This window comes from Rhinolophus hipposideros, assembly GCF_964194185.1.
Source record: "Rhinolophus hipposideros genome assembly, chromosome: 21".
In the NCBI taxonomy this organism is placed as follows: domain Eukaryota; kingdom Metazoa; phylum Chordata; class Mammalia; order Chiroptera; family Rhinolophidae; genus Rhinolophus; species Rhinolophus hipposideros.
The window spans coordinates 15666842-15680001 of NC_138067.1; positions in this window are offsets into that span (position 1 = coordinate 15666842).

Consider the following 13160-nt stretch of genomic DNA (forward strand, 5'->3'; position numbering starts at 1 on the left):
AGCAGAGAGAAATATCTGTCCAACCACACAAGTGACTACCTAGCAAGATGCATTGTAGGGGCTGGAAAAGAGAAGTCGATGACATAGGGGAAAGCCTTAGAATCACTAGAATGCCATCGCCAATGAAAAATCTCTTATAGTGGCTGGCTGCCCAATGGACGTCAGTAACAAGGGTCTCCACTATTCAGTTGCAACCGGTCAGCTTTGGTTGGTTTTATATACTCTTCTCATCAAAACCCTCCACAGAAATGTTTTGTTCTGTTTGTTTGTTTGTTTCATTTAGGTTTTGTTTTGTGAAAATCAAGGTAAATGACAGCACAGTGTGTAACAAAGAACTTCGGCTCAGAACAAGGACAGTGGCCTGCGTCAAAGTTGGCAGTGAGAACATAGCTCTCAAGGAATATAGGAAAATTGTGAAGAAACTGTTAGACTGTCCTGGAGTCATGGATTGGGGTTGTCCTGGAGTCATGGTACCCAGTTTACCTAATTCTTAAGGAGCAGCAGTGCTCAAGCCAATGATCATTGTCAGGAAAAAAGGAATGAGTTTTATGAAATGGTCTCAGAGAGCATTTAGGATTGAGGCTGTGCTTGATAAATATTAGTTTAAATTCAAGAAAGAGCCCTACACCTGAGAGAATTATATAAGGTGTGGTAAGAAATTATGGTGTTAAAGACTTATAACATCTACATCTGGTATCTACCTCTGGTCTCAAGATATCCAGCCACTATTCATGTCAGAAGATCAGAGGCTTGTTACACCCATGGTAACCTCACCCAGGCTGATATATTTCCTACCCATTTGCAAGGGTGACCCAAAACCTGAGGGAAAATTTCTTCATTGCCCAACAGGGTTAGGGCCACATTTTCTTTTTTCACAGTCAAGTTTCAAAGCTAGAACTCAGGGCTATAAACCAGGCAGGGTGGGGTCAATAGTTAGAAATGTTCTACCCCTCCCACCAACCCTAGTGCAGATGTCAACGAGACTGTCTAAACTGGCATTTGTGCTTGTTTCTCTTTTCTTTATTGATTTACTCTTTGCTTCTTTTCCTTCTACTTCTCAAAAACAAATGATTTATTAAAGAGAGGAGGGGCTATGGTATGCCTTTTCCTCCTCTTTCCCTCAGTGTTTATTGACAAAGTACTGATCCCGACTTACTGTGCACCCTCTGCCTACACTCAGCAGCCTGCCTGAGTTGTACCCCTAGTCATTTCTATCCTGGACAGGCGAAACGTCTTTCCTTTGGGACTCTCTGCCTCCATTCTTATTCGTTTCCAGGCCATTCTCTACGTTGCCCAGAATCAAAGCTCTACAATGGAGTTGAGCTGGGTTTGACATCCTGGATTAAAATTCTTCAGCAGTCCCCATTGTCTGAAGCAAAGGTTACAAGCAGAGTAGCTATAGGGGATTCTGATGGGACTACCCTCACTTTTTTGCATATCTTGTTGCAATTTCTGCTTGACCCTCTCTTGGCTTCCACGTGCTTTTGCCCCTCACTTGACGATTGGAGCCTCTTCTACGTGCACCAGAGCACAAAGCGCCATCGTGTGGGACGGGCTCTAATGAGCATGGGTGTAGGTCCGGACAACTTGGAGGCCGACAGCACTTCCAGTCCAAAGCTCCCCCTGCAGGAGCAGCTTGTAGCTGCCCCTGTGGGCCTTTCCCTGCAATTACAGCCTTGCTTGGTTTCCTACCCTGCCTGTCTGGCTTCCTCCATTCCCACACTAGTTTCTCCTGGGAGCACCTTCTTAATAAGCCACTTGCTTGTGAATCGTCATCTCAGAATCTACTTCTAGGGACCTGACCTAAGACATTCCACTCCCCACGGCCTAAATTTAGATCGAAAACGTTGTCTGTCATATTTAATTTTCAAACTGAGTATTTTTAAACTGCATTTACTAGCCTGATTTGGTTCTTACTCCTTCCTCCTGTTTTATTTTAGTCCTGTCTTGTTTACTGACCTTCTCTACCGTGCCCATGAAGACATTTGAGTTTTTAACCCCTGACCACGGGTTTAGACCACCGTAGGGTGATTTAGGGCCCTTGACAATTTCACCCCATTACACATGTCTGGCTTCATCTCCCACCAGTCTGTCTCAAGCACACTCATTTCCTGCCACCACTTAATGTCTTCACATCCCCCATCCATGCGGGCACTTGTTCAGCTTTGTTCCTTTACACATGATTCTGGATCTGAATGAAAGATTTTCCCCCACTCTCGGTCCACCTACCTAAATCCTTTTCATCAAGGGCCTCATCTGATGTCCTTTCCTCTGGGAAAGGCCCTCCCTAGGCTCCCCAAACACCTTTTACACATGGCTGTGACCTGAGACATACCATTCCAGAGTGAAGTGTGAAGCACATCTGGGGTTACACATTAGAAGGAGAAAGGGGGTGAGTGCATTTTAGGCAGAGAAACAGCATGAGCAAAGACCTCGTGGTGGGCTGGGAGGGGGTGGACTGAGCGGAACATCGCCAGTTAGAAGAACTGAATGAAGAGCAGCGCTGGAGGAGTCAGAAAGGGAGAGGGTGAGGGTGGGAGGTAAGAAGAACAGGAAACCAGGGGAGGCAGCAGTTTCTAATCTGAAATTCATCGATAAATGCCAGATAATAAGAAAACACCCTCAATTCCATATGTTAATGATATAGCTATGCTTGTTTCTAAGGAGGGGGGTTGGGAATAAGAATTTTGGAACCTTTTGTACATGTCAGAACCACACTGTGCTCCTACTCCTCTCAATTTCATCATGAGGTCTACAACTACCATTGTTCCCATTTCACAGGTGATAGAACTGAGGTTCAGAAGGGGAAAAGCCCTCTGAGGACACACAGCCTGTCCAATCTTGAGCCAAGATGTCAACCCAGTTTTAGGACATGCAGGATGATGCTCTTTATTCTACTGGCTCCTGGAGAAGAGAGATTTAGTGGAAATATCTCCCAAAAGCTTTTGTGTAACTTCCTGAGGCTAGAACAGGGCAAGCTGCAGGCAGAGGATGGCTGGTGTTTTTCCATAATAGGCTCCTCTGCCCAGTTAGTACATAAAACTGAGGTTGCTTGGGAACCATGGTCACTGGGGCCAGAGCTTGCCTTGCACGTTCATTTGAGAAAAAGTCCATAATAATCAAAAGCCTGAGGAGAGAAAGAGAGAGAAAATTTAAAAAGCCATCAGTTTTCTCATGACCTGTGTGGCCTCCTTTGATTTAACAAGTGTTCCTTCTAATTATCTACATTTACAATCTATGGATCTCGAAGTGTGATGCCAGGGCCAGCAGTATCAGCATCACCTGAGGACTTGTTACCAACACAGATTCTCAGACCCCACTCCAACCTACCTAACCAGAAACTCTGGGGTTGGGGCCCAGCAATCTGTTTTAACAAGCTCTCCAGGTAACTCAGGTGCCTATCTCAGTCTAAGAACTGCTGATATATAACGTGTGCAAAGCCATCTCAGATGATTAGCTCAGTGGTTCTTCCCAGAAACCTTGACTGCGTCTTTCTTGTCCTCACAATATATTTGAGGATACTGAGGATAAAAAAGGAGATGCAATTTCCTAAATGGAACTCCAGGTTGGTTGGCTTTGAGTATGGTGTGTCTCGTACCATGTTCTCGTGGGGCCCCTGTGAGACCCCCATCCCACCCTGAGATTAAAAGACAGTTTTGCCACCTCTACTCTGAGCATTCACAAGCTTCATGAGAAACCAATGGACAAATATCCAATATGGATGCCTTGTATGACCCTAATGGATGCGGGAACATATATTCAGAGCAATCCACTTGACCTCAGCTAGGAAAATAATTTGTGTCCAAATAGACTTTTGATTGCTTAGAGAGATATATGTTGCTCCCATTAAAAAAAAAAAATCTACCAACAGATGAAATAGCCAACTTTTTAAAACAATAAAGTGCTACAAAAAAATATTTAAGGAACACCACCTTTTCGATGAGCAACTACTATGTAACATTTCATGTCATTTAATTCAGTTCTCATAAGAAAGATGCACAGTTGGTCTCTTCTTCATTTTATTCAAGGAGAAAAATCAAGTTTCTGATGTAATCGTAATCACGATCACTCTCCTGCTTCAAACCCTTCAGTTAATTCCCATTGATCTCCAGCAGTGGTTCTCAACTGCGGTGGCAGATTACAACACCTGGGGAATTTAAAATCCTGCCGCTCAGCTCCTACCCCAAACCAAGTAAATCAGAATCCCTGGCAGGATGACCTGGCACTTTTTAAAGTCCTCCAGAAGGTTCCAGTGTGCAGCCCAGTTTGATAACCACTGATCTAGAAACGCCAGTCTCCTTAGAGGCTATGGCTCCTGCCTGCCTGTACAAAACACAACCTGTTTCTTTTCCCCAGAGCTCAGCATCCTGGCCTCTTTCTGCTCCCGAGCTGTATGTCAATGGCTTCGTCACCCCCAGGACTTTGCAACTGTTGTTCCTCCTGCCAGGATGCTTCTTTTAGCAGCTCTTCCCTTTGTTAACTCATTAGCGTCCTTTAGACCTTTAGCCAAAATACCTCCTCTTCTGAGAGCACGACTTTGGCCATTTCGTCTAAAGTCATGCTCCATGTCATTCTCACCATCTGGTTTATCTCTTTGGAAACATGTATTACAGCCGTAATTGTACATTTGTTGATGTGTGTGTTGTTGCTCTTACCCCACTTTAATGGGAGCACAAACCATGTGGTTCTTCACTACCATATCCCCAGTACCTGGAAGGGTGCATGGTTTAATAATAGTGCTTGAATAAATGAATGAAGGAGGATGAATGAACTCCGAGGGTTTAAGGGATTAAATCCTCAGCCCTCTAGTTGTAGTCAACATTTGAACTCCAGTGTTTCAAGTCCAGGGTCATTGATGTTTTCCGATACAATCCAACTGACTATTTCTGCTTTCACACTATTCACACGTGTTTAAACCAACAAGGTTAGAAGAGACATACTGTTCCTAATAAGGAACCTGGGACTTGATGACTTGGAGTTCACCTTCTGTCATGTGGCAAGGAGTAGGCGAGTGGACACAGCACAAAATCAGCTGTGTAAATAGCATCACCTCCAGGACAATTTAAATGAAGTCAGTAAATTATGCCTTCACACCCTTAAACCATTTATTTCACCATGCTGGAGAAAGAGAAAGGCGTGTTCACAGAACTAATTTCTCTGCCCAGTTATTTCATTAAAAACCGAATGGAAGGGGCCCCTGTGGGAGAAAATGGTACCTGATGTGATGGTGGGGGACACTTTTTTAAAAAAATGGAATAATCAAGTGGTGGGCCACCTACTCCAGTGGGTTCTCCCCGTGGTCAATAACAAAGAGGCGCAAGCTGAGATGCACTCCAGTCAATAGAGTGCCCTGGAGAAGACACAGAGCTGTCCTCTGCCAGCAGAAGCGGTAACACCAGTGTTAATAATAAGTCACCTTTGTCCTTTTGGGGGAATAGCTATTATGTGTGGGGGAGGTAGGGGGAGGTGGTGTTAATATTTTTCTCCCTATTCATTGTTTTTGACAATGGAAATGTACCTGCGGATAATATTATGTTGGCTTAACATGCACGCAAAACAATCAGGTTTTACTCTTTTGCTACCACAATAAAACAATCATCCAATATGGGTGCCAGAGAAGGCTAAGCCTGGGCAGTGAGGACTGAGGGTTGGATATCAATATTTACCTAACTGTCATTTGTTCTTAAAGACTGGTCTAGAGGCAGGGGGTACAGAGCTTTCAAAAGTTCTTTTTTTTTTTTTTTTCTTTGAGCCCTGTTTTAATTCTAAGAACAAAGCAGGAGTTCTTATTTCCATTTGAGGGAAGAGGAATCTGAAAGAAACGCCATGTAAGCAGCCTAAAGATCCTTTAGTTACTGAATGAAAGAGCTGGGATTCAAATCCAGGCAGAGCACAACTCATGATACACTATAGACTTAGGGGACCTCTATAGATGCTATTAATAATAATAATAGTAATAGTAATGTTTATTATTAACATTAGCACTTAGCAAGTGTTATTATTAGTAGTAAGTATTAATATTAGCACTTAGTAAGTATATGCCAACACAATTATAAATACATGAAGCATATAATTTTATTTAAATCTCATAATAAGTCATTTAATTCTCACCACAATTTTTCCAGGGAGGAACCATTACTTTCTCTTTACAGAAACAAATACCGAGTGTCAGAAAGTTTAATGGCTTGCCTATACTAGTCGATAAGTGGCGGAGCTGTAATTTGAGCACATGTCTTTCAATCCCTTCTTGTTTTTCCACAGTACTCCACGTGAACTAGATTAGAAGTTGCCAGGCTTCTCACAGCAACAAGAATATTGAGCCCAGAGATGTGAGACCTACTAAGTTTGGCTACTAAGTCGCCGTGTGACCTTGGGGTGAGTCCTTTCTCCTTTCCACTGGGCTGTGGGGCTGGCCTATCCCTACTGCATCTTGATTCCTGCTCTGGTGTTCAGTCCCATTACACGCAACTAGGACAAAACACACAAAGCCACCATCTGGTAAGTATTCTGATTGGATTCTTTCAGATGTGAACTCACCTGGTTTAAACGTTAACAATGAACGTAAACCCTCCCTGGACACAAGTCTCGGGAAGACAGTGGGGGAGGGACTGCTGTTGGAAGATGAGCTGGAGAAACTCCCATGTCATGTTACTATCACTCCAGGAAGAGGAGCAAGCAGCTTGTTTCCTCACCCTGTGCACTGTTCACAAGGGACTTGGGGGGAAAAAAATCCTGGAGCTGAGAACATAATTACACAAACTTGAAAATGAGGTAAAGACCAAATTAAAGCAGTAAGCCTTAGGCATAAATACAAATGATGACTATCAGCAAATCTCTTGTGGCAGCAAACAAAAAGAAAAGCAAGTGAGATCCTCTTGCTATTAAAGTAAAAGTTGAAGACAATACAATGTGGGAGGTACCCAGGGGTTTTGATTCCTCACAGGGCGTGTGATAGACTCTTCGCGCTAGCAGGAGAGGAGCCGGGGCCTGTGTGATGAATCATCTCACTGGACTCTCACAGCCCCATGAGATGGGCTCCATCGCTAGCCCCATTTACAGAGGGTGGACTGGGATGGATGCTAAAAACATTGCCAGACTACATAGCTAGGTAGCGATGCCACCAGGATTCAGAATCCAGCTGTATTCATTCTGAAATTTGCTCTTAACCACTGGGATGGAGTGGGCTGAGTTTAAGAGCCACAGTTGTCACTGGCTCTGTTCCCAACCAGGGAACATTCTTCATTCCTCTTCATTCTCCAACCCTCTTCATTCAAGTGATAAGATGTATGTTCAACTCCAGTGTCCAAATTTGTCATGCGGGCCCTCTCTGCTTAATGCTTCAGCCCCACACTAAGTACTGCCTTTGCCCAGTTTCTAAACCACCTCTGCTAAGTCATCATTCTCCCTCCACATCGTGTGACATTTGTTTCTTCCACGACACTCAGACTTCTCTATTGGGCTATTGATCCCTTATTGATTGATTGGTTGATTCATTATCTTTGAACATCTCCAGGATGCAAACTGCAATGCCAAGCTCTGACTGGGGTGCTGAGTATGGACGGGGTGCCGGGCAGTGGTGCAGAGGGGGGCATCAGAAACTCCCCGAAGGTGCGTGCAGCAGAGCGAAAGCCATGCGTGTGCACACGCAGCCTCAGCCCACAGTGCAGGGCTGTGGCTGAGCCAAGCACGGGGCTGAGAAGCAACCCTAAAGCCCACCCAGAGGAGAACAGTAGGTGCCCTGGAGGTAATCCTGGAGATGAGTGGCTGCTCAGCCTTGCCCAGGATCGTGTGCACGCGACGCCCGTGATGCTCTAATGCTGCCATGCATGAAAACCGCCAGGGACTGGTGCAGAAAACTGAGCATGGGCCTCATGACCTCTGAGGCCAGAGACTCGCAGAGGGTGGTCTGGGTGGGTCAGCAACCTAAGCTGTTAACAAGCTCTCAAAGGGATTTCGTGTCAGGTAGTCCGAGCTGCAGCAGACAGTCAATTCATACTTGCTAATAAATACATACGAGCATACATACTTGTACACTTATGCCACGGAAATAGACAATACATGTTTATTAGGGATTCTTCATAGGCAACATTTCATACCCCTGCCCATGCAGTCGTTATACAGTGTTGCTGAGAGAGAGTCCACTTTCCTGGAAACTCTGGAACAGCTATAACGAAGGACAAGCTCACTTAGCTCAAAATTATAGTAAGAGGTGTAATGAACAACAGCACAGTAAAGAGTCGCTGTCAGGGAATGTGACATGAAAATCTGTACACAGACCCTACGTTGACAAAGCCCAGTTGTCTCCTCTGTCCCACCTCCTGTGGCTTCATTTCCCTCCCTGAGTAGCCACACAAGGCCAGTGCCCATATACGGTGCTTCTGTGTTCACCTCTCTAATGCTTCACTAGAGTCCATTCTTCAATGAGTCTTAAAAGTACCATTGTTTAAAAATTTTCTTCCATTGAATTATCGTTGCCCCTCCACTCAGATGCTGACTCTGCCTTTCCAACTAATTACACAGCCTCTCTTGATTTTTGATTTCCTAAATGTCCACATATCACATAGTAGTGATTGCCTGACCTATCATCCACCAAAAACTTAACCAAAAGTACTTATCCATGCATGCGACAGGTACTTACTGAGCACCTATTAGGTGCCAGCTCTGTTCCCGGCCTCATAATGGAAAGGCCAACATAATCTCGGCCCAGAGAGACGTTGGAAAGATGGTCATTAAAAAAGATAAGCAGATAATTAACACTATAACCAGTTTTGAAAGGAAACTAACATGGCAACAGGGCATGAAAATAGGAAAAAACAGGTGGTAGATGAGTCTGAAGAACCACAGAACTGAGGGTGCAGCATCCCCCAAAGGCCTCGGGGCAGGAGAGGGCTCGGCCTTTTCATGAAATTGCAGATCGAGGTGAGAAGGTGGTGAGAAAGGAGAATTGTATGAAAGCAAACTGGAAAGGCAAGACAGGCTAGATGACCCAGCCTGTTTGGCTCTGAATCGTCCCTTCCAATTTAACATGGGATCCAGTGGGAAAACCACTGACGGATGTAAGCAAGAAACTGGCATTTGTTAAGAACACATTTTTTATCTTTTCATTAGTTGATAAAGTTTTGGGTTGTTTCAAACTTTTGTTATCATGAATAGCGCTGCTATGAACAGTCATGGACAAGTTTTTGTTTAAATACCTATTTTCAGTTCTTTAGGGTATATACCTAAATCACTGGGTCAAATGTTAATTAAATATTTAGCTTCTTAAGGAACTGCCAACCTTTCTCCAAAGTGGCTGTACCATTTTACATGCCCACATCATGTATGAAGGTTCTAATTTCTCCACACCCTCTACATGCTACAACATGGATGAACCTTGAACAAATTATGCCAAGAGAAAACAGTCAAACATAAAAGGCCATATATTGTATGGTTCAATTTATAGGAAATGTTCAGAATAGGCAAATCCATAGAGTCAGAAAGCAAAATAGTGGTTGCCAGGGGCTGGAGGAGAGGGAGAAAAGGGAAGGGACTGCTAATGGGTGCGATGTTTCCTTTTGGACTGATGAATTGGAGTTCTGATTGTAAATTCTGGAGTTAATGGTGATGATTGCACAATATTGTGAATATACTTAATGTCACTGAATTGTACTCTTCCAAATGGTGGATATTATATGTATTTTACTGCAATTTTTTTTAAAAAGGATGTCAAACAATTGCATGGAGAATTAATTAGATGGAAGATATGAGGAAGGGTACACTGAGGTGACTTCACTGGTCTGTAAGAGAGAAAATAGAGGCTCGAAGAAGGAGCGTGGCAGGGAAGTTTGCAAAGAGGAAATCCATTTAGTTGATGCCTGTTCCTTCTTAATGCAACCTCTTCTTCTGTTTCCCATCAATTTAATCCCTGTACCCACTGAATTCACCCATAGGTCTCTCCACCCACTGAGTCCTCTACGTACTAGAGGCATCCGTGTCTGATTACATTTGTTAAATAAATAAAATAAATCAGGAGCATCGGATAGCTTAAGGCTGTGTGTGCAAACCTGCTGAATGGCTCTCCTCATTACAGGCTTCCTCCCCATTTTCCTACTCCAGCCAGTTTAGGGTCCTGGGCTGCATGGAAGGAAAAAGGCCTTGAAATCAATACAGTCTTTAACGGGAAGGCACTGAAGCGTGGCCAGCCCAGAAGCAATCTGCTGACTCGGAAGCATCGGGAGGGCTTCTCAGGCCTGGCTGCAGCTTGCCTGAGCAGTGGTGGAAGCCCTAGAAAGACAAATTGCAGTCATCAATCCCAGCAAAGAAGGACTTGCTTCTTATGTCCTGTATCAGCAGGAGGAAGAAAGAGTTGCCACCTGGTAGCTCTGTTTCTGAGATGGTAATGAGGATCCTTTTGACCCTGGATGATGGTTGACTTGAGAGCAAGTTGGAAATCACCCTGTTTCCTGTTAGCAGCCTGACTTTATGTGCTGCAGGGTCAGCACGCACCAGGCCTGTTGGTGTGACTGTGGCGAAGGTGCTCTAATCCCCTCAATGTGAACTCTGCCTCTCTCGACCCTAACATGAGTAAGCAGGCTGCCATCCACTGTGCACAAAGATCAGATACAAGGAGGAATGCTCAGAACCAAGAACAATAAACAGACTTGTGCGGGCATTATTAACTATACTGTCTCCTTATATAATACTCTCTACTTATATAATACGACCCTGCATGCCAAAGATAATGGAGCCCAGTTACCTGAGCATTGTTACGTTTCATGACTGGGAAAAAAAAATCATTTTATAAGTATCCCTCAGTAGAAAGCAAAGTAGCAAGGCTAAGACGATGGTCTCTGAAATCACACAAATCCACGTTTAACCATTTCCTGGTTGAATGCCCTTGGGAAAGTTACTTAGCCTCTTCAAGCCTCAGGTTCCTCATCTGGAAAATGGACACAGTGGTATCACCCTGATAGAGTTACAGGGAAGTGCACAATATGTGCATGTTAAGAAGATCTATGATGTGGCCTGGGTGCTGGGGAAGAACTTGTACAAATAACAAAATGCCTGCATGCAGCAAATGTTCAATAACTTTTCACTGCTATTATTATTGGAATCATTGTTTTATGCAAAAACAGAGAATTCCATTGCTGTACTGATCTTACACACTGTGAGGGGAGCAAATGTCAATAATTCTGAATGACTAACTTACTTTGTGCTCAACCTTTTCTTCACCAGCACTTCTTCACCAGTTTCAATACTGATGGAGGATGGGGACATGGAGGAAGCCGCCACAGGTGGTCGGAGGGAGCGCAGAAAGGCCTCTTCAGAGGAGGGCAAGAGGAGCCGCCGATCTCTAACAAGCGGGGGCTGCCCTGTGCGTGCCAAAGAGCCTGGATAAGAACGTGCTCCAGTAGGTGGAGAGGGATGGATGGGCCAAGAGTAGCCCTGTCTCCTGACAGGCCCCGCCTCCAGCCGCATAGGCCCCACCTCCAGCCCCACAGGCCCCGCCTCACCAATAGTCTCCTCCTCCATCAGCCCTGAGCCATTGACAGGCTACAGTTCAGCCCCAGGTGTCTCTAGATTCCGCAGGCCTCCCTCCTTGTTTCCCCCACCTCCTTCACCCATCAAAGGCCCCTTCGCACCACCTCCACCCCCAGCTGCCCCTCTTCTCACCTCAGCGCCTGATGGCCAAGCCCTCCCCACAAAGAGGAAGACAGTAAAACTCTTCTGGCGGGAGCTAAAGCTAGCTGGGGGCCAGGGAGGCTCTGGGAGCCGCTTTGGGCCCCGCTCCACCCTGTGGGCCTCACTGGAGCCTGTCTCGGTGGACACAGCCCGCCTGGAACACCTGTTCGAGTCCCGTGCCAAGGACGTGCTGCCTTCCAAGGTAAATACACCCTCATCTGCAAGGTAACCCCAATGGAGAGGGGAGGGAATCAGAGCTCAAGGGTCAGAACTGCTGGGGCTGCTACTCATTTCCCTCATGGAGAAACCGAGGCAACGGAAAGAAGAGGGACTTGTCTAAGGTCTCAAGAAAGTGTCAGCAGAGCCCTAACTAGCATCTAAGTTCATCCCGAGTCCTTACACATCCCAGCTCCCCAGTTGTGGGTGACCCCACCATTTGGCCAGTGAAGGAGAAAAACAAGTATGTGAGTGACCGTGATATGGTGAGCTTGGTGCCTAGCTCTGGGTGCCCTCCCGCGTGACTCCCTTGAGGTTTTAATCCACTGCATGTCTCAACCCAACCGGAGGTGCTTTCCCAGACGACTCTTTCAAAGGACATGTCTAGTGAGATGTCCTCCTTCCATTTAAGACCCATTGTCCTTGAAAGCTCTGACTGTAGTTAGAGTGATGACTTACAGGTTTGTGTGGGATGGTAGGAGCAGGGCGAGAGGAAGGCTGCAAACCGCTTCACTGAGGTGAGTGTCTTTTAAAGAAAGAAAGTTTTACTACAAATACAACCTAAAGGCTGGAACAAGTGAAAGAATGTTTCTATCAACTTGATTCATAATGGGCCCGAATTGGAAATATCTAAATATCTATCAACAGTAGAATGATTAATGTGCTATATGATTTTATTTACGCAAAATTCAAAAGTAAGCCAAACTAGTTGAGAGGAGTGAATATGAGAATAGTGGTTACCTTGTGAGGGGAGATATGAAAAGGGTGCTGGAAGGTTCTGTTTCTTGATCCAAGAATGAAAACAGGTGTTTTCATTTTGTGAAACTTCTTTGGGGTCTAAATTTATGATTTGTGCTCTTTTCTGTATATAAGCTATTCTTCAAAAGAAGAACTATTTTTTACTTAAGTCTAAAGCACTGGCTTCCCCAAGTCTCCATGAGACATTCATTGGGCAGATTCAGAACGTGTGGCTTTAGCAGACAACTCAGCCTAACACCAGGGCAACTCAGTACTAACACCACCCTCAGCAGGTTTTGCAGTGGGCAGCAGCAAGGGGATCGCAGTAAGGGGACCACAGTGTCCCAGGTCACAGAAGCCAGGACACTGAGTGATGCTGCAGGAGCTGGATGAGTCACTGGGTGGAGCACCCCTCATTTAAAGATTTTCCCAGGAAGTATTTAGGGAAGGCGTGAACACACTGGCCTTCCTGCACAAGGGTTACTGCGCATGCAAACTAATGCCATTTTAGGCAGTTACTGGGACCCTGCTTTCAACCTCAGGCT